This window comes from Palaemon carinicauda, chromosome 28, assembly GCF_036898095.1.
Source record: "Palaemon carinicauda isolate YSFRI2023 chromosome 28, ASM3689809v2, whole genome shotgun sequence".
In the NCBI taxonomy this organism is placed as follows: Eukaryota; Metazoa; Arthropoda; class Malacostraca; order Decapoda; family Palaemonidae; genus Palaemon; species Palaemon carinicauda.
In genome coordinates, this window is record NC_090752.1 from 56,048,524 (window position 1) to 56,071,787 (window position 23,264).

General features: G+C 39.2%; 1 protein-coding gene across 2 annotated transcripts in view; it reads right to left on the reverse strand.

Annotated features, from left to right (window-relative positions):
* Positions 1-231: 231 nt before the first annotated feature.
* Positions 232-23,264, reverse strand: part of sfl (N-deacetylase and N-sulfotransferase sfl) — a 158,908-nt gene continuing 135,875 nt past the window's right edge. For both annotated transcript variants that reach the window (XR_011040262.1, XR_011040261.1), the window contains exons 17-18: positions 3,207-3,324; positions 232-712 (exon numbers count right to left, since the gene is read on the reverse strand). The gene's annotated coding sequence lies outside the window, so the exon portion shown is untranslated. The remainder of the gene's footprint in view (positions 713-3,206; positions 3,325-23,264) is intronic.

The following is a 23,264-nucleotide window of genomic DNA, read 5'->3' on the forward strand; positions in this document are numbered from 1 at the left end:
TATGAGAGAGAGAGAGAGAGAGAGAGAGAGAGAGAGAGAGAGATTTTATACTAATAGCTGTATTTTCGCCCTTGAAAGATATGTAGATGGTTCAAAATATGAGAGAGAAGAGAGAGAGAGAGAGAGAGAGAATATTATTTTACACTGATAGATGCATTGTTGTATTTGAAAGAAATGTAGAAGGTTCAAAATGAGAGAGAGAGAGAGAGAGAGAGAGAGAGAGAGGAGAGAGAGAGAGAGAGAGAGAGAGAGAGAGAGAGAGAGAGAGACTAATCACAAGTGCCTCTGTAATTATTACTTAGAAAAGTAACCCTATTTCAGAGAGAAAATTTAAGCAAATATTTCTAATATTTTATGTATCAAAGTTAATTTCTCCAAGCAATAATAAAAACTTGCCTATAACTCAGATACGTACTGCAGTGACAATTGCAACGACTATGCATGGTTAAGTAACACACATTAGACAGTAACGAGTGTTCATCAAGTAAAACGGGGTTTCTCTCTATGTTTACTGAAATATACTCCTTAGAAACGGACAAAAGAAATTGACAGACTCGTAGCTAAAAACTCTTGGCACATTGAAGTCGAAAACTGCATCACAGGGGCACAGCTTCATTCAAGTGAATCTGTAGTTCTTTCCAGTGGAAGCCAGGTCTTCAGAAACCTGTTGATTGCCGAGACAGGAACTTGGTTTGCCCAGATTCGTAAACCTCTGCAAAATGATAAAATATGTTAATAGGCAAATAGATACATGTGATGTATGTTCTAATGAGCAAGCGAAGTATTTGTGTGAGAGAGAGAGAGAGAGAGAGAGAGAGAGAGAGAGAGAGAGATTCAAAACAACTATCAGAATTTCAGTATGAGCAAAACATTGAAAATTCGCAAAAAAATCACTTGATCCATTAAATATGAGAGAGAGAGAGAGAGAGAGAGAGAGAGAGAGAGAGAATTTTAATATGAGCAAAAACATGAAAATTTGCAAAAAAATCCCATGGCCATTAGATGAGAGAGAGAGAGAGAGAGAGAGAGAGAGAGAGAGAGAGAGAGAGAGAGAGAGAGAGAGAGAGAGAGAGAGAGAAATTGATTCAGCAGAAACTAGTAACTACGTTCAAAGGGAATTGTAGCCTAAACCTAGAGTCGTGTGTACCTAATGAGCTATCACTTTCAATTAGAAAAAAATTTGTACCTGGTAGAGAGAGAGAGAGAGAGAGAGAGAGAGAGAGAGAGAAATTGGTAAATACAAGACAGGAACATGAATACTTACTAGAATATGATATTGAATTCTTAACATGACCAGAGTATTGGTTGGTTGCAAATTGGTTTCAAACAAGAGTACAACGTAACTAGAGGAGAAATGTGTCATTTGAAGACTGGAAAATATACCCCAGACAAGATGATTTGATCTTTTGAGGAGAACAGATAAGAAACAGTTGGTCAGAGAAGCTGTCAACAAGGACTGGATTATGAATTTGGGCCATATAGGCCAGCACTGGGCCCTAGAAGGCCATTCAGTACCCAAGTGCAAATACGGGAAAGTATTCAATTGCACTAGGAAGTAGAACTTGAGAGCTTGTACAGTAACTAGAAAGGTAGTGGGAATGGAGGTACTGTATAGTAAAAGACTGGGAAGGGATGGTATTGTGGCCCTAAGTAATGCTTAACCAGTTATTACGTTAGCTACTCGACAAAATATCAGGGAAACCCAGAAAATTATGGGAAAAATTGGATAGAACGTGTTTAGGCAAGGAATCCACTCAAGAGCTGAGGTGCAACTTAGGAAAACCAGCACCTAGTGGTAAAAGTTATAAGAGGTTGTTCAGCAAGATAAGATGAAGGCAGGAGAGGCAAAGATGTCTTAAGCTAGAAATGACAGGAAAAAGAAAAGTCATGACGACAATTGCATACAAATATAAATTGTATTCCATAACCACCTAGAGGTGCCGTAGACCTGTTCCTTTGATACTTTTATTGCAGAGTGGGTTATATTTAAAATACTCTAAAGTTGTTAATTTTGGTTCAAGCCAAAAGCATGGAAGTAATGTTTATCTACTGCAAATATTTTCATAAATTCGCTGAATTGAACAAATTACTACAAGGTAGCTCAAATTAATGTCATTGTAAGGATGAAATAAAAATTCCCATAGACGGAAAAGCTATCTTAAGACATAACCATTAGAAGGACTGATATAGTAAACGAAAAAGCTATTCTTCAAACAATTGCCAACTATTGTAGATAGGCCTACCTCCTACATGTATCTTCTAATTGAAAATAACTATGTATTTGAACTTAGAACCAATTTTTAATTGATATTGTTTAGACACGAACTGAATTTATGTAAAATGTTTACAAGACCTTTGTTCCATTACAATGCCCCCAACTTTCAATGAATAAGACGTAACCGAGTATTGACTCGGCTAACTTTTGAATATGATGTGAAAAAACAATCCTAATTAGTTAATTGTAAGCGTATAAAACTTACAGACTAACTAAAGTATTTTTCACCCCTTTAAGATAATGTTTTAAATTTGTAATATTGACGAAAAATAAAAGTGTAAGCGTGTAGCCCTTTTAATTATAATTAACCCATTTTACCCCCAAGGTAAGGTTAAATTTCGAGCACATTTTGCTATATATATATTTTCTTTAAATTGCTCTAATAGCCTTAATTTTTGTCATAGAGAGGTCAGGTTGGTCTCATTCTTTTGGAAAATGCCTGAAGTTTCTCATAAAGCTATCAAAAACATGCAAAAAATATGTAAATAACAGTGTTTTGCAAGAACGTAACGGTACGTCCTTTGGGAGCGAAAGGGAATTATCTATCCAATAAAGAAATGAAATAATTCTTTAAGTAAAATCAATAGCTAAAATTTAACACAGAAAAAATAAAAATCATTAGTTACAATATTGTTTGGCAATAACATTTTGTGTGAGGTTTAACCAAAGCAGAGGAACCGGAAAATAATAAATTACAGTAGTTAAATGTTCCTTGGCAACATTTTATGTCGAGTTCAATCAAAACTAAGCAAAATACAAAAAGTAAAATGAATGAGACATTACATTTAAGACCAAACTGATCAAAAGTGCATGACAAAGCCATACAGTTGCTGCCTGAAGGGTCTACAAAAACTTCTTAATGCTGTTTATGATAGGGCTCAAAGATTAATTAACTGGCCAAGCGGAAAAACATATTTAATCTTGAACTTACATCCTGAATAAGACGGTACCATCAACATGGCTGACTTGATTGGATTGATTAAAACAGACAGAGCAGCAGACCATCTTAATATAGCTTGAAGCATGGAAGACTCCTTGTTAGCAGCGACCTGAAAACAGAAATGTAAGTATTTACTGCAGGTACTATAATTTGAAAGTACTACTAAATGAAATTATCATCATCATCATTACAAGCAAAGCTACAACCCTATTTGGAAAAGCAGTATGCTACAAGACTGGGGCTCCAGTAGCCCAGTGATGAAAGGAAATAAGAAAACAGAATAGTGTGCCTGAGTGTGCCCTCAAGCAAGAGAATTATAACTCAAGACAGTGGAAGACGATGATACGGAGGCTATGGCACTACTCAAGACAGGAGAATAATGGTTTGATTTTGGAGCGTCCTTCTCCCAGAAGAGCTGCTTTCCATAGCTAAAGTCTCTCTTCTATCCCAAGTGGAAAGTAGCCAATGGACAATTACAGTGAGGTAATTAATTACTTAAGTGAAGAGGTGTTGTCAGGTGTATTAGGAAAGAGGAGAATGTGTAAAGAATAGGCCAGACAATTCGGTGTATGTCAATCAAAGGACCCACTAATTCTCTAACTGTAGTATTTCAACGGGTGGCTGGTGCCTTGGCCATAAGAACCAAATAGTCGAAGTATGAATTCAAAAATAAAGATGTTGGACAGCAAGATGTTGAACAGCAAAAACAGATGTATAGTATAAAAACAAAAATCAGATGTTAACTAAGATGCTTTAAAGACCTTCAAGTAATGCATACAGTGGACCATTTGATGTGCACTGAAGACACTGTCCCCTACAGAGATGAGAAGAAATGAGTATGATACAGAGTGCCATATTAGAACACCAATCATAAAATTTGAAGTATCTGCATTATCAACATTACCGTTTTAAAAATTTACCTTATTTCTTAATATAAAAAACTATTCTAAACCTACTAAATAACAGTACACCAAACTTTCCCTTTTTCACAACTAATGTCTCAAAATATCAATTACTTTCTACTGTAGCTAGAGCAAATTACACGTTGGTGTCTCATCCCTACATCATTCACGTCAATATCCAATCAATTAATTTTAGAATACCAGATTTTTCTGTCAAGATGCAGTAACAGGAAATAAAAGACAATATGCCACTGCATTTCTCACAATAAGAGTTATTAAAACAACAAGCTACATTACATTGCATAGCTTCTGTTTGTCCCATGGTTCTAGGATGTTGAAGTCTTAGCACCACCTAATTATTGATCACTAATTACAAACTGATTACACAAATATTGGCCTTTTAAAGCTGGTCATTTTTGTTTTTAAGAAAATCTTAGAATGGAGTGCGCCCTACTGATTATTTTTTAAAGTGCCATATTCTTTCAGGCACTGGGGTACACTAAAACCTAGTCTTTATTCATGGATATGTACTGTACAGATTAAAATGAACGAACAGACTACTAAACGAGATAAGCACTTCATATGGTACCGGTATCTATGATATTACAAATTGCAATCAGCTTATCTAAGTTATGGCCCAGAGACAGACTACAGTGCATACAAAATAAAACACATCTGATGTAAAAGGATAGAGAAATGGGTCAAGGTTCTAGTAATACATCACCATAATTTAGTTTCCAAGGGAAGTCTGGACTGAGTTGTGCACTACTATAGCAGGATAAGACACCTACGTTTTGGGATTTGATTCCATTAGTACTGTGAAACTTCGGTGAAAAAAATGGAACCTAGAGAATTTTTTGATGGGGGCCTATTGATAAAACAATGCCATAAATGTTACTTGGAATCATTGGCACTAACATGTTCGATGTCCTTGTACACAGTAAAGAAGTCACTTAACATTGAGCTCCGAGAATGGAGATAGGGACAGTCTTAAGAATATTTTCATTTCTTGAAAGAGCCATTTTCAAACCACACTTATGTTATAGGATACCAAACCACCAACACTGCATAATTTTTGCTTAGCCCTTGGAAAAAGTTTGAACTTGTTTTGTGTGTATCTATATACACCTTTGAATTGAAATTGCAACATCATTGCAATAAGTTTCACGTTGCTAGTGTATTTTTGCTTAAGTTAATTACTTCAATATCTATGGAAAGAATTTTTCTGCCTCGAGAATGGAAGGGAAAAGGTCTTGTTTAACCGAATGACAATACATGGCAATTTTGTATGCCGTTTGGTCTTTAGCAATGCATTAGCCACTATTTGACAGAATTTCAAAAAAAAAGTATCAGTTCCACAGATTTGATTGTCAACTCGATCCAGGGCTAAACTAGCCAGATCCGACCAGGTCAGCCCTAGGGATGGCCCGGGGCCTTGAGGGACACCAACGTGCTGCTCAATGACCAAGACCCTCCCCGAACGGGAAGCCAGGTCACCTACCTCGCGCTTTTCCACTTCCGTCTCAGCCCTGGCCCTGTGTATTGCCCTCAAAAGGGGGGGGGGAGGGAGCAGGTGACTATACACCCTTACCACCTGGCTACCGCATGAAGAGAGCTGCGGTATGGGCCCCATGCATTGTCCTGCCTAGCTACTGGGGTGTCTTGGAAGCAGACGAACCCAAAGTACCTTCTTCCCTGGGAGTTTGCAGGTTGCTCTGGCGAGTCATAACAACTCCCCACCCCACACCAAAGAATACGAACGTGGCAAAAGAACAGCACAGACTCCAACTCCTGATCTTCTACTGCACACAAGCGCTCAACAATAGCCTTGAAGAGTACCACCCTCTAACTCATTCTACCAAAGTATCTTGGGCGAAGGAAGAACAGGAGTCCAATGATGAGGCAGGAAGAGAGAGGGAGAATGTCGAAGCTCCTTCATTAACCGGGGAACAAAAAGTGTATGGAACCATACACTCTTGTCCCACCTGATTACTGGGATATCCAGGAAACCAAAGCCATTACTGAGGGGGTAAGAGGTCACAGCCCTGGCCAGTGGGGCTGAAGCACTTAGCCTCAACAGTCCCAACTGCCTACTGTGGTACCTTAGGAGGGCCGAGTAACAACCCTTGGGGGCTGCAACACAGGATCTCAGCCCTGGCCTTGTGCATTGCCCTCAAAGGTGGGGGAGCAGGTGGTTATACACCCTTACCACATGGCTACCAGATGACGAGAGCTGCAGTATGGCCCCCATGCATTGTCCTGCCTAGCTACTGGAGTAGCTAGGGATGGGGTTGATCGTGGGGGATTAAAATTGATCCACAACCTTGTGCATCGACCTCGTGGGATCGATATATGGGACTGGGAGTCACTTTGGTGCTGTTCATTTCTTTGAAAGAGGTGGTGTCAAAAGAAGCACTTTCCTTATGACTGCAGCAGACTGGACTTCTTCCTCTTCTTAGAAGTGCATACTGAGTTGAAAGTTGAAGAGTATGGTGGAGGCAGAGGAAGCATGTGTACATTTGTTCCTCTTTCCAACCCTAACCTCAGGATCTGCAAGCAGAGGGGTCGAAGTCTGCGAGGGGAGAAACCACAGGGGTAGCTCCAACATGAACTACAACAATGGGGAACACTATCACAAGACAGGAAAAGGGTATGCACACTCACAAGGGTCCTATGTTTTAATTTATATTTTTCTTGGATAAAACATGTGAAAAAAAAATTCAATGTTCATTAACTGCTCAAATACATCATGCCAGGAAAAAGGTAATCAAATTACAGTATAATATTTTTCAAAGTTGTTTATTGATGTTTGCAGTGTCATGCAGAGTAGCTCTCATTACGTTTGAAAATTCATTTCTACCCTACTTGACTCCTCCCCACAGCTCACTTTGACAATTTCCACCTACATATGTTGTAACTTCACTCAGTGAGCATGGTGATTCAATGAGAATGTGGCACCTCTAGTAAATGCATTACTATTGGCTAGTGGTTTTTGTCAATTTTCTAAGTGGGAGTTATAAGACCACGGCCTGTTTACACATGCGTTACACTTTACACAGCTTTATCTCTGATGATTTAACTAAGCCTTACCTCAAATTGGTCAAAGCAACAGTTTTTGTTTCCATGAAGGTCATTACAAAATGCACTTCACAGGTTCATTTCAAATAAATAATCCTCATTTCAGTTGTGGCTAACATTTGTAAGGGTTGTAAACTGACTTTGTTCAATATTGTAAGCCTTATTGTACGTTATAATACAGAAACTGACTTTTCCCGTAACCACAATGTTCTTATAAGAGAAGTCAAGTGTCCTAAATGTGTTAAGCCTTGCACTTTATGTTCAGATTGACATTACTGGAAGTATCGTACCCACATTTGTAAGCCTGAAACTAACAACCTGTACTGTACTGCCTAATTTGGGGAGTCCCCAAACACCAGTCATTTCAGTGCTATTACTACCCATTATCCGGAAATATAACACTGACTAATAAGGCACGGTAAGATAATACGGCATCCTATTTTAGCTTAATAGTAAAACCAATCTCGGTATCGGTAATTACGATACCTTAAATAATGACCCACATGACTGTGCAGCACATCCATGCATTGCTTGCCAGAACAAAGGAGCATTGAGCTTATGTTTATTTTCGAGTGAAGCGAGCCACGAGGGTGCAAAACTCATTTGAGGGCCAGGATATAAATTATAGGTAATTATACTTAAATGGTGACCCAGGCAGTTAGCGTGTGCAGCACATTAATGTACCTCTTGCCAGAACAGAGGAGTAATGAGATTGTTATTTGCAAGCAAAGCGAGTGGCAGGCAAATATCACAGCCTTCCGGGCATTTTTCTAAATTGTTGTATAGAAATCAGGCAGATATGGAAAATGATGGGTTAATTTTTGTTAAGACACCACCCGAGTAGGCCCATCTGCAATCATCATTGAACCAAGGTTAAAAAAAAAAGTTAGCCATTGCATTCATAGCATGAAGTCAGTTCACGGCATGGCAGATTCTGGAATTTCCATGAATGCGACACTGCTTGTTTTAACAGGTAATCATCATATTAAAGGCTCCCTACCTATCTACGAACAACCCACATCCCCCCTCTTTCTCAGACTTCATACTCTGAACAGATTATAATGATTGTCATACAAAAACATTAAAGCTCCAAGCCTCCAACAAATGATTATGAGCAATGTATACTAAGTAACACACCACTAATACGCTAATGCAAGCAATGAATCTAGATAATGGCACTAGTGTTAATTTAGTTGTGTCAATCATTTATTCGATTGGCACGTTAGTTACCCCTTCGTCATACAGAAGCACATTGAAACTGTCAGAACTTTTCTACTTCTTACAGCCAACTCCTGTTGGGTTACAAATTAAGGGGTTAAAATATGATACTTATATATCTAGGAAAACTGGAATTCGTCGTAAGAAATGGACAAGCGCTGGGTATTTTGGCATTTTTCTTTGTATGGCTAATGGGAACTGACCCACAACTCAAGTATCAAAAGATGAACAGCATATCACTGTTTACTTTTGGGAGACTAATTGTGGGTTACTGTGCATGCATTGTTTGCATTTGCTTTTGGTAGCCGTTCTGGTTTTTATGATGTAATCATTAGCTTCTACATTCGTGTAATTCCCAGCCGTTCTTTTGTAAAAGACCCTTCCTTGTCCCTCCATTTCAGTTTCAGCATGACTATCATTACAAGAAGTCTCCTAGAGGGGAGTTCAATCTACTTCCAAATTGAGTGTAATTTCAGCTATTTCGACATGGTTGGCATGTGCAGCACATACACATAGAAGTTACTAAAAGTTGTAAACATCCATAAAGATTTTGTAAAATTTTGTAACCATCCGAACTTTTTGGGTCAAGTTAATAACGATAACACAGATTATAGGTAATTATGATAGTTAAAATACTGTAGTGACCATGTGGACAGCATGTGCAGTACATCCATGTACCGTTTGCCACAACAGAGGAGCAGTGATATGTTAATTTGCAAGCGATGCAAACCATATTGAAGCAAAAACCATTTGAGGGTTATGATAGGAATTGTGGGCCATTTTTGTTTGTAGTGTTTTAGTTATGGTGGTTCAACTACCATAACTGAAAAACTATGGCTTTGCACTATTGGTATCGGCATCAATTATATTCAAAACATCTTAAAACATACCACATACTAGTCTAATTGTATATTGTTATAAAAAAGCAGTTACTGTAATAAAAAAACAAGTACTGTAAGAGTAATGGAACAGTCAAAACACTCGAGCTTTTGTTTACCATGATTTCTAGACACAGAAAACACGATTTTTTTTTTTCACTCCATTTTCTATGGAGTCATTCATAGCAGTGTTCATTGTACATACATACATATACCAAGGCACTTCCTCCAATTTTAGGGGGTAGCCGACATCAACAAATGAAAAAAAAAAGGGGGGGGGAATCTACTCTCTACGTTCCTCCAAGCCTGACAAGGGACTCAACCAAGTTCAGCTGGTACTGCTAGGGTGCCACAGCCCACCCTCCCCCGTTATCCACCACAGATGAAGCTTCATAATGCTGAATCCCCTACTGCTGCTACCTCCGCGGTCATCTAAGGCACTGGAGGAAGCAGCAGGGCTTACCGGAACTGCGTCACAATCGCTCGCCATTCATTCCTATTCCTAGCACGCTCTCTTGCCTCTCTCACATCTATCCTCCTATCACCCAGAGCTTTCTTCACTCCATCCATCCACCGAAACCTTGGCCTTCCTCTTGTACTTCTCCCATCAACTCTTGCATTCATCACCTTCTTTAGCAGACAGCATTTTCCACTCTCTCAACATGGCCAAACCACCTCAACACATTCATATACACTCTAGCTGCTAACTCATTTCTTACACCCGTTCTCACCCTCACCACTTCGTTCCTAACTATCTACTCGAGATACACCAGCCATACTCCTTAGACACTTCTATCTCGAACACATTCAATTTCTGTCTCTCCGTCACTTTCATTCCCCACAACTCCAATCCATACATCACAGTTGGTACAATCACTTTCTCATGTAGAATTCTCTTTACATTCATGCCTAACCCTCTATTGTTTACTACTCCCTTAACTGCCCCCAACACTTTGCATCCTACATTCACTCTCTGGCATACATCTGCTTCCACTCCACCATTTGCTGCAACAACAGACCGCAAGTACTTAAACTGATCCACCTCCTCAAGTAACTCTCCATTCAACGTGACATTCAACCTAGCACCACCTTCCCTTCTCGTACATCTCATAACCTTACTCTTACCCACATTAACTCTCAACTTCCTTCTCTCACACACCCTTCCAAATTCTGTCACTGATCGGCCAAGCTTCTCTTCTGTGTTTCCAACCAGTACAGTATCATCTGCAAATAACAACTGATTTACCTCCCATTCATGGTCATTCTCATCTACCAGTCTTAATCCTCGTACAAGCACTCAAGCATTCACCTCTCTCACCACTCCATCAACATAAAAGTTAAACAACCACGGCGACATCACACATCCCTGTCTCAGCCCCACTCTCACCGGAAACCAATCGCTCACTTCATTTCTTATCCTAACACACGCTTTACTACCTTTGTAGAAACTTTTCACTGCTTGCAACAACCTTCCACCAACTCCATATAACCTCATCACATTCCACATTGCTTCCCTATCAACTCTATCATACGCTTTCTCCAGATCCATAAATGCAACATACACCTCCTCCCCATTTGCTAAATATTTCTCGCATATCTGCCAAACTGTAAAAATTTGATTCATACAACCCCTACCTCTTCTAAAACCACCCTGTATTTCCAAGATTGCATTCTCTGTTTTATCCTTAATCCTATTAATCAGTACTCTACCATACACTTTTCCAACTACGCTTAACTAATACCACTTGAATTACAACACTCATGCACATCTCCCTTACCCTTATATAGTGGTACAATACATGCACAAACCCAATCTACTGGTACCATTGACAACACAAAACACATATTAAACAATCTCACCAACCATTCAAGTACAGTCACACCCCCTTCCTTCAACATCTCAGCTCTCACACCATCCATACCAGACGCTTTTCCTACTCTCGTTTCATCTAGTGCTCTCCTCACTTCATCTATTGTAATCTCCCTCTCATTCTCATCTCCCATCACTGGCACCTCAACACCTGCAACAGCAATTATATCTGCCTCCCTATTATCCTCAACATTCAGTAAACTTTCAAAATATTCCACCCATCTTTTCCTTGCCTCCTCTCCTTTTAACAACCTTCCATTTCCATCTTTCACTGTCTCTTCAATTCTTGAGCCAGCCTTCCTTACTCTCTTCACTTCTTTCCAAAACTACTACTTATTCTCTTCATATGAATGACCCAATCCCTGACCCCACCTCAGGTCAGCTGCCCTCTTTGCCTCACGTACCTTGCGCTTTACTTCCACATTTTTCTCTTTATATTTTTCATACTTCTCTATACTATTACTCTGCAGCCATTCTTCAAAAGCCCTCTTTTTCTCTTCCACTTTTACCTTCACTCCTTCATTCCACCATTCACGGCCCTTCCTCATGCTGCCTCCAACAACCTTCTTGCCACACACATCACTTGCAATCCAAACAAAATTTTCTTTTACTAACTTCCACTCCTCCTCTAAATTGCCAGTTTCTCTTACTTTCACTTCGTCATATGACATTTTCAACCTTTCCTGATATTTACTTTTTACCCCCGGTTTTATTAGCTCTTCAACCCTCACTAGCTCCCTTTTGTATCCACCTACTCTATTCCCCCACTCTTTTGCTACAACTAATTTTCCTTCCACCAAAAAATGATCAGACATACCGTTACCCATACCCCTAAACACGTGCACGTCTTTCAATCTTCCAAACATTCTTTAAGCTATCAACACATAATCCATTAATGCCTTTTCTAATACTCTTCTATTTGCCACTCTTAACCATGTATACTTGTTTTTATCTTTCTTTTTGTAAAAGCTAGCACTTCTCACAATCTCTTGCTCAACACACATATCTATCAGTCTCTCTCCACTCTCATTTTCACCTGGCACGCCATACTTCCCAATGACACCTTCTACCTCTCCAGCGCCCACTCTAGCATTTAAATCACCCATGACAACTACATAATTCCTTCTACCCGGTCCTTCTACACATCTAGTTAATTCAATCCAGAACTCATTCTGCTCTTCTTCCCTTTTCTCACTACCTGGCCCATACGCACTGACAAACGCCCAACATTCCCTACCCAACCTAACCCTTACCCACATTAACCTAGATGATATCTCCTCCCATTCCACTACTTTACCTGTCGTCCATTCACTCAGCAATAAAGCCACACCCTCTCTCACTCTTCCCCTTTCAATCCCAGACACTCTACCAGACATTTCACCAAACATCACTTCACCCTTCCCTTTTATCTTTGTATTATAAATAAAATACCTTCTTATCTAATAGAGCTAATGATTTATTGGTTTTTCTTTTGCTCGCTATTAAACATTATCTCATTGCTCCTATGTAATGGCAAGAGGAACGTTACGCTATGCGCTCTAGCCCCGTGGGCTAGTGAATGCACATTAAACAAACGGACAAGGTGTAGCATCGCGCTCCAGCCTCTGTTCGAACATAGACTTTACTTTCATTTCCCATTATAAGACAAATATATCAAACACATTTTTACCCAAACCTTTCATTATTAAAAAATGAAATGAGCTATAATTATATTGTACATTCCAATACTTAAAACAAATAGGTTTAAAATATATAGCATTGGGCCCTTCATACTCTTCGAACAAGTAACTAACAACAGAAGCCTCACCTATTAGTGTTTGTGGTTTCTCTTTTAACTACTGGGTAGAAGGAGGCCCTGTGGCTTGTGCCAAGATGGCAAATGGAACAAAACTTTGTTTTTTTTTATTAAAATCTATAACTTCATTAATAGACATTTGTGTCAGTAGTACTGTATATGAGTTTCAGAATCGTGTATTTTGAAGGATCTATTCAATTATGCAAGTCCTAATGTCCTAACTAATACTGCGCTGTTCCATAACGGATTCGTTTTTGTCAGGAGCCCATCTTCTGACCTGGCAAGTACAAATAAAGGAATTACCTGTGTTTGAATCAATATATGGTACAGTATATGGAATGAAATATACATAAAGCAACTGGGGTAAATATATCCTAATTTAATTTCTAGCTAAATACGTGAACCATATATTTTTCCCATTCGCAATCTTGTTTTATCCATTTCGGACCATGAGTATTAAGGAAAATCACCAGTTCATGAGTTTTCCTTCCCCCACACCCCCTTCACATAAAAACAATTAGGGGGATCCCAGTGGGCAATCTGGGTTTTGGGTGGGGGAAACACCAAAAGCGATTAATTTCTAGCAATAACAATGGTCAGAAGTGCATTATAAACACAAGATAACTAGTTGGAAAAATATATGATTCATATAAGTGGTTGGAAATTAAATTATTTTAATTATCTATAATTCACTTCACGTTCTTCTTTCTATTTGCTTTTGCTCCGCCGTGGCTCTCTATTCACAAAATTAACATTATCTCACTGCTCCTGTTCCGACAAGCAGTAGGCCTACATGGATGCAATGCGCCCGTAAGCCCTGGGGGCCATTATTTCAGGGATATTTTTTACTCTCACATGAGCAACAATAACTATATACTGCACGGAGAATATTTTCAACACTCAATTACCTAAATAGATGAAATTACAAAATTTCAAAATACATTGTAGCCTACTTCCCTCTTGGAGAAGTTTTCATGTGATGGTGGTCATGCCGGAACTGTAGGGAAGGGGGACGAAAAAAATGGCTGTTGTAGAACAATATCTGGGAACTTGTACAAGAATATATGGAAGCTCATAATTGTTTAAAAAGCCTAGGTAATGGTTATGTCATACAAACAATAGAACAGCTGGCAAGAGCGAACGCAAACAACGCATGCGCGGTAACTCGTAATTAGTCTCCCAAAAGTAAACAATGAGCAGACTTAAAAATAGACCTCTGTTTAATTGATCGATACACAAGTTATTATTTCCAACCTTACTAATCAGAGAAAATGCAAAACTAGCCAGCAATTGTCCATTTCTTTTAGCAAATTCCAGTTTCATTAGAAATTAAAGTATTGTATATTAACTGCAAAAGGGATATATTCTATATAAATCACAAAACTTTTGGGTTATTATGAAATGGTTACAAAATATCTGTGAAATGTTTACAACTTTCGGTATCGGCCCATCCATGTACAGCTTGTCACAACAGAGTAGCAATGAGATAATGTTTATTTGCATACGAAGCGAGCCACAGTGAAACGATGACCATTTGCAAGACGTGATAAAAAGTTGAGGTAATTAGAGCTTAATAATGATCCACACCGATGGCGTACTCAGAAAGTTCATGTACTGCTTGTCAGAACAGAAGACCTATGTAATCATTTTTACAGGCCGCGTTACAAATTACGGGTAACAAAAATGCTTCTTCAATCTCACGTCACATACATGACCCATATATTTTTCCGACTGGTTATCTAGCATTTAAGATGCATTTCTGTCCTTTACTATTGCAACAAAGAAAGCTTTTTAGTGTTTCCCCACCCTAAACCCCCAATTTCCCACTAGTGGTCCCCTATAATTGTTCTCATATGGGAGTAAGAAAACTCATAAATGGGTGGTTTGCTAGAATCCTCAGTTTGTAATGGATAAAACCAAAAATAACGATTAAGAAAAAATATATGGTTCACGTATGTCTAGAAATTAGTATATTTACGAATTAAAGTATCATTAATTACGACCTTTCTTGACAAATCGCAAGGTAAAATTCAATTTTTCCCGTTAAAGTTGCATGGGAAGAACTAGATCGCGTGAATACCTAATGTACCGTACCTACAAATGGCAATAGGATATGAATATATATCAACTCTTGATGACTTGATTACATAGCTTTGCAAATACATTGATAGCCAGTACAAGTCTCGTCAACTTTACCCGATTTCAATGTAGTCCTAGACTGATCTGGCCTATCACCAAACAACTTTTAATTATTTAGTTCTATTTTTTCTATTTTAGACGGGTTTTCCTGTTTTTTTTTTTTTTTCAGAAGCAATCTAAGCTGCTTGTAACCATCTCGCAATCTCAAAGGCATATTATTTCACAGTTCACCTTAACATGACGGTTTCCAGCCTATGTAGCCCACACCATTTTCTATAATATAAACCCCAATGGTTAATGTCTAGGAGAGGGCCGCATGAAGATATCACTGATATTCAATTTATTTTTACTAGAATATGTAGGAATGTATGTATATAATGGTATACCAGTGAGATAATTTAGTGAAAATCAATAATAGTCGAAATATCGATGATCAAACTCACGCTACTCTTGTCTTCCTCCCAGATTTTTCTAAGTCTGTTGTTATTGTTGACTGTGTCTTATTTTTGCTCAAATGAGCCCTGTAACCATTATAATCCGCAGACAAACTAGTCCACTATGACGTCTTCACGTTTGGCCAATCACAGTGCGACAATACATTTTTTTTCCCAATGACGTCTTCACGTTTGGCCAATCACAGTGCGACAATACATTTTCTTTCCCAATGACGTCTTCACGTTTGGCCAATCACAGTGCGACAATACATTTTCTTAACCATCACAGTGCGACAATACATTTTCTTACCCAGCCATTTTATTTCGTTCCTAGACATCGAGGCCATAGCAAGCACGTCATCTGATATTGCACAAGAAGTTGAAATTCCATCTTCTTGTCCTGACTGTTTCCTAAGTTACAATGAAATTGTTCTTACTTATTCGGGGTTATATTGAAAAACTAGTGGATTTGTGCCAGAGACACAATTTAATTTTACAAAATAAAAATTGTCCTGCATGTCAGGGAACCTTCGCAACGGCTTCACGTTTTCCTCAAAGCAGCAGCACATCTTTATCAACCAACAGGTTAAGGTAAGCTTCATTAATTTATGGAGTATATTATAATGGTGATAGTATAACGATGTATACAGCAGTACCATCACTTTGGATTTGGTTTGAAGGATGTGTTAGGTAGTGTCCTTAAGGGGGGGGTCGCAGGGGGGGGGGGCTTCGCGGTAGGGGTACAGGGCTATTAGGCTAGGTTAGGTGGGTGTATTAGGTTCGGTGGTGCCCTGAAAATCACTGTGGCCTTAAGGGGGGGTCGCAGGGGGGGCGAAGCCCCCCCCCGGTAGGCCTAGGTAGGGGTACAGGCCCCCCAGGGTAGGTTAGTTGGTTGTATTAGGTTCGGTAGTGCCCCGAAAAATCACTTTTCTCATCCTCCCCCCACCCAAAAACCCCGCTTCCCACTGGGGTCCCCCATAATTGTAGTAGTAGGTTTATGCTTACATTTTGTGTGTAAGAGTTAAGTCTTAGTTTCTTTTTTATTCATTTCCTCATGTTTCTATGCACTGTGCAACAATAATCTGGTTGTTTTTTGCCGTTTTTCGTCGTTAATACTTGAAAAACGGGTGCGGCCTTCTCCTAGACATTTACCAACACCAATTTCAGTTTAATAGTCTGAATATACTTGCAACAAGTTGGAGTTGGGGAGAACATTGCCTTCAGGAAGAAAAGAAATACCGCGTCCCGACTGTGGTCCATTGAATTGCGGTTGGGTGAGGTTCTTGTCACAGGAGACACACGACAAATGATTCCGAAGCTCTGAAGCACACACTGTTCTTTCTTGGTTCCAGTAATATTTCGCGGATTTAAAAGAAAAAAAAAAGTTATTTTCTCGTGAATTCCTCTTTACTTTTAGTTCTTATATCTCTGGCTACCTATAACTATAGTATTGAAAATTATACTAAGATAATGAAATTTTAGAATGTCATTTAGCTATAAATATATATTCATAAAGACAACTACAAGATAGTCAAATCAAATGAGGGTTCTAGCTAAAAATGTCTTGATAATGACTTCAGTAGGAAATGTTGTAATAGAGAGAAATTAATCTGCAAAAGAATATCAATTTACAGTAGTTTTAAATTCTTCAAATTACCGAAAATTGTAACATTTGTGCATACTGTACAACTTTAATGTCTTTGCGCACCATACTAGTTATCAAAAGTTTTCAGAAAAGCATCTCGATATCAAATTCGGAAAGAGTAGGCTAAAGTAACATCATAAATCCAAGAAGGTTATCTCAAATTTACAATAGAAATGTCAAAGAATGATATCTAAATACATATGATAGTTGTTAAAGCTAGTAAAGATGCAATGGCTCATACTGTCTGTCAATGGAGGTCCATTAACCTACTATTTAAAAATATCGTATCTATCAATATTCTAAAACCCAAGCCATAGATAAAAAGCTATTTTATTTACATTTAGTTAGGGGGGAAATATAATTCATATTAATGTAATTATCAAAATAATCTAAAATTCAGAAATCTAAATATTTTGAAAATAACTATGAAATCATATGGGAAGGTGGTATAATTGGAATTTCTCAAATCTCAATATGTAGTGTAGTAGCTGTGAAACATACTCTAATAGAAAAGAATCAAATCAAATTCATCGTAAAACGTCGAATAGAATAAGTGCAGTTTTTAAATTATTGAGCATAGAAATTATACTTTGCTTTAAGTATTTTCCTTGATTCCTCCTAGAATTTATACGTATATACGTATATGTGGTTTTATTGTAGAGAGAAAAAATAGAAAAATGAGGAATGAAACAAAGGTAAAACAAACCTTTTTACTGTGGCCTAATTAAAAACATTATAGTCTACCTTCTTGCGTTTTAGAAACTAACAAAACCAACATTTTTTTTGTAAAACGAGTTTTGAGAAAGGCAGCTTTCATACACTATTCGTGTTTTGCCCCTACTGTAAACAGTAGCCTACATAAACTGTAAATAAAGCTTAAATAAATGATGTTATACGTCATCATATATGACTATCATAAATCACATTTGTTTCTAAATCTATAATTGTTCTGTAGGCTACAGAAGTAGGTTAATGCCATTCTACTGAACGGACGGAAGTTATGTGCAAACTGTTCAAGAAAATATAAAGGGAAGTTAAAAACTATGCGAAATAAGAGACAAAAGAAGTAAATATAAAGTAAATTGTATAACAATAGTCATGGACATAAGGTGAAAAACATGAAGGAGAGAGAGAGAGAGAGAGAGAGAGAGAGAGAGAGAGAGAGAGAGAGAGAGAGAGAGAGAGAGAGAGAGAGAGAGAGAGAGAGAGAGAATTTTCCTTATCTACTGAAAAAAAGTATTTAGTTTTTATTCAATAGACAAGCATACAGTTTTTTGGCGATGCTATAAAATCTATCCAAATTTATTATTTGGCTATAAACCTATTATTAAGGAAAATAAATTATCAAAATGTTTATAGGCCTATATAACTAAATAGCCACTCATTTTTAAAATTACCCTTTAGGCCTATAAATGAAAATCTGTTATGAAAGAATGAATTTCACAAAGATTAAAACTTTTGTTAAATGCATCATTGTTTAGCATTCACAAGTTTGAATAAAAGCATTTTATAAATAAGCATATACTGCAGAAGACTTTTAAAACTGAATAGACTAGTAGGCCAGAAGTGGTTCATTTCATTTGCATAGTGACAAGTAGCAATTATGCTACCATTTTATAGCTGTGTGTAGGCCTACAGTCATTCCTATTACACACTTGAATTCAAGATTTCTCAAGGAACTACAAAATCTCATTTGTAGACTTATTATTAGAATTACACTGTCCATTTTAACTTCCTACTTTTGAACATCCATCAAATTAAAAATTCTGAAAACTTTACTGGCAGTTTTCTTTATAGGTTCCATGTGGATATAATGCTCCACAACATATTTTGTAAACTAAATTTTGCCTTATTTCGTGAATGTTTGTACATCTTAGGATATCCATACATTTAATGTATAGTATAAGCAAAAACATTCTTGTTTGGTCATATTTTCAATTAGTCAAGTATGTAGCCATTTCAGAGCATTGAGTAAAGCTGACTCGTTTAAGAACTGGACTGGTTTACATTTATGAATTTTGACTATATAGCCTGGCATTGAGGTCTGTGAAGCCACTCAGCTCCTGAGTGTAACTTGGTAAAAGCTCTGTATTTGAACTATTTAGGAAAAATTGTAAGAGGTTGGATAGCAAAAAGGAAAAGCAGGAACGGATGTAAGTGGATGTATTTTATCGCAAGTGCAATAAGGGGTCGAACGGATATTTCAAAGACCAAGTAATGCCTACAGTGGACTAATTGAGATGCACTGGCGGCACAACCCCACTACTGGGAGCTAGTTTGAGAAATGTCCGTAAAACACATGATTTCGTAAGCTTACCATTATCTTAATTAAGACATTTCACTTTCTTAACTGGCAATCTGTTTTTTTAAGAAGAGATAAATTATTATGAAGGTTTATTATCATTGGAATCTCTTTCATTATTGATTCTATTGATCCTATCATATGCTTTTATAGGTCCATATAATGTCACATGAACCTTTTTTTTTTTACTTTCAAATTATGACGTCAGTTTCATAAATACTTCATTAACAAACCTCTTTCTTTGCATAAGCCAATGTTTTTCTTCCTCTAACAGTCCATTTGTGGAGCAATACATCAGAAATACATGCAACCAGCAAGGACCTGAGCGCACAGTTGCTTTCGTGGGGGGAGCTCATATCCCATTAGCCAGATGGGTCGGTAGGCTTATAGGGGCTATTTCAGATGTAAGAGTGTTTTTTCTTTTAGGCTTTCTGATGGTTACTTACAATCTTTTATACTAATATGTGTTAAACTTAAAACAAAATTTTAATGATAAAATTTATTGCTATATTACCTGATGTCGGCATTGCTTCTTCTCCAGAAGCATAGTCTAATAGACCTTTATTCATAAAATTTCTAAAATTTCAAGTTTTCTTCCCTTCTATAAACACAGCAATTGATAAAGAAATGAGCATTCTACCAGTAATTGGTAAATAATGTGCCATTCTCTTTGCCTCCTCAGTTTCAAAGTAGACATTATCCCTATTCTCTTTACAACATGAGGCAGTGAGTATATAAGAAAAAAAAAAGTTATTAAAATTCTGTTTACTTTTATGAACCTAACCTACCCTGATATTCATAGTGCTGATTCCCACATTCTACTAGAGGTTGGATGCCAGAAATGGAAAGATATAAGATAAATTTAATTAAGAATAATATACCAGTTAAAATTTACTAACTTGATTTAGATTACTTTTATCAAACCCTCTCAAAATACAATTTGAAATACAGGACTCCAAGTTGTTTAATAGAGCTATTTAAAAGTCTGGATTTTGTTTAGTCTAAATGATGTATCTTGATCTAAATGATAGTTTGATAGATACCAAATCAATTATTAAATCAAAACACCACATACTTGTACAGAATCAACTGAAATCACACATTTTAAGTAATTTGTATTTTTCCTAACAGTACTTACCTCGAACTACTTTCTTAGGAGAGTCTGGGATCTTTCAATCACCGACCAAGAATTTTGCGTAGTTGCCCCCCTCTCTGCTGCCTCTCAAGGGCGTTCCAAAGCATAAGGATACTCGCCCAGGTGTTACCCAGGTCACGCGCGTGGCCATGCTTGATATCCAGTAAGCTTATGTTTTAAGTCCTCCTCGAACTCCAGAAGATACTCGGGGCAGGATGGGAGGGCCATTACTCGAAAGTAGTTCGAGGTAAGTACTGTTAGGAAAAATACAAATTACTTAAAATTTGTGATTTGTTCCAACACAGAGTACTTACCTCGAACTACGTTCTTAGGAGACTTATACTTTAGGAGGAGGGAGTAGCTTACAGATTGAAATGTTCGAGACTCGCTGGGGCCCTTGAACTAGATAGGGAGCTAGTTCTGGGACTCCCAGGGAGAGGCAGGAGAGTAGGAGAAAGCACGCAAAAGTATACCTTACGTACAACTTACCTTTTATTCAAAATCCATACTTGATGTGTTCTAACGTCCCATCTCTCATGTAGGGATGGGGAAAAAAGGGTGGGGTCTCGGGAAAAGGATAGAGGTTAGCAAGGAAGTAAGGAGGAACTTGTATCGCTTATGATTACTTCCCACGGCTAACCCGGGGCCCAACCTACTAAACTTGTTGCATGGCTGCAATGACTGGCCCGATGGAGAAGGCATCCAAGGACTTCCTCGTATAGTCCTTGAGGTAGTGGGCTGTAAAGGTGGACTGCCTAGCCCAAGTGCCCGCCCATAAGATTTGGCCTACCGCCATGTTGGTGCCAAACGCTAAGGACGTGATAAGACCTCTAATATCATGAGGTCTTGGGGTACCAGGCACCATGGAGCCCTCACTCTCATGGGCCCTCTTTATAACCTGTCTCAGCCAGAAGGATATGGTATTTTTGGAAACTGCCTTCTTGACCGAGCCTGTGGACACAAACAAACTCTTCACCACCGGTCTGAGTTTGGCCATCCTACTAAGGTACTTCCTGATGGTCCTTACGGGACACAAGAGCAGGTCACTAGGGTTGTCCGAGCGCGGAATAGCCGGAATTGAGAACTCTTTGAACCCCGGGACCGCAATTGCATGGTTCTGGGTCTTTGCTACGAACTCTGGCAAGAACTTAAAAGTCATGTCCTTCCACCCTTTCGAGTGGGATACCTCGAAAAACAGGCCGTGGGGCTCGCTCATTCGTTTCGCTGAGGCCAGGGCTAGTAGGAAGATGGCTTTGAGGGTGAGATCTTTGTCTAAAGCATCCTTTAGAGGTTCGTAGGGAGGCCGTGAAAGGACCTTAAGGACTTTGACCACATCCCACTGGGGAACCCTCGAGGTGCGGGGATCACAAGTTTGCTCAAAACTCCTGATGAGCATCGAGATGTGACGCGAGGTCCCTAGATTGATGCCCTTAAGCTGGAACACCTGTCCTAACGCTGCTCGAACCCCTTTGATGGCTGGGGTGGAGACCCCTAGATCATCCGTCAAGTGTACCAGGAAGTCTGCGATGTTGTGGACCGGAAAGTCCAAGGGCCAAAGGTTCTGAGTGGCACACCATTTGACAAAGGTTGCCCATTTAGCTTAGTACACGACACAAGAGGACCTCCGTAGGTATCCCGACATCCTATCCGCTGTTTTGTCCGAGAACCCTTCCTTCCTTAGCAACCGATTGATAACCTCCACGCGTGTAGCCTCAGCCCCTGAGGGTTTTCGTGCACCTTTTGGAAGTGTGGTTGACTTAGCAGGTCTCCTATTACTGGTAAGGGCCACGGCGGGAGAATGGCTAGGTCCTGCAGATCCACGAACCACTCCCTCTCTGGCCACCAGGGCACTACTAAAGTCATCTCTGTGGACTTTGACTGTCTTAACCTGTTGAGCCCCTGTCTGATCATCCCAAAGGGGGGAAAGGCGTATACGTCGAGGTTGTCCCAAGGGTGCTGGAAGGTGTCTTCGAAGGCTGCTGTCGGATCCGGTATCGGGGAGCAGAACACGGGGAGCTTCGCATTTAGTCTTGTGGCGAACAAGTCTATCACTGGGGAGCCCCAACGACGGAGGACTTCCAGTGCCCCTTGGGGGTGAAGGGACCACTCTGATCCCACTATTTGGCCTTTCCGGCTTAGCCCATCCGCCAGGACGTTCCTCTTTCCGGGGATGAATCTGGCCGATAGGAGAATGTCATTCCTTTCGGCCCATTCTAGGACCCGAGCTGTGAGATCGCACAAATCCCTTGATCTTAGCCCTCCTTGTTTCTTGATGTACGCTACTACCGTGACGTTGTTGCACATGAGGGCTACCGAGTTCCCCTGAACGAGGCGGACGAAGTTTATCAATGCCTTCTGCACTGCCATGAGCTCCAGAAGATTGATGTGCCGGGACTTTTCCTCCACTGACCATTTCCCTTCTGCTGTTTCCTCGAGGAGATGCGCTCCCCACCCTTCCTTCGATGCGTCCGTGAAGAGCAGCATCTCCAGGGGAGGGGAGCCGAACGGAATCCCTTTCAATGTATTCCTCCTGTCGGACCACCAGAGGAGAGCTTCTTTGGAGGGAAGTGACACCAGGATTATCTTCTGTGGGGAGCTTCCCACTGACCAGAGGTCCTTCAGGTTCCACTGAACCGGTCTGAGTTTGAGCCTG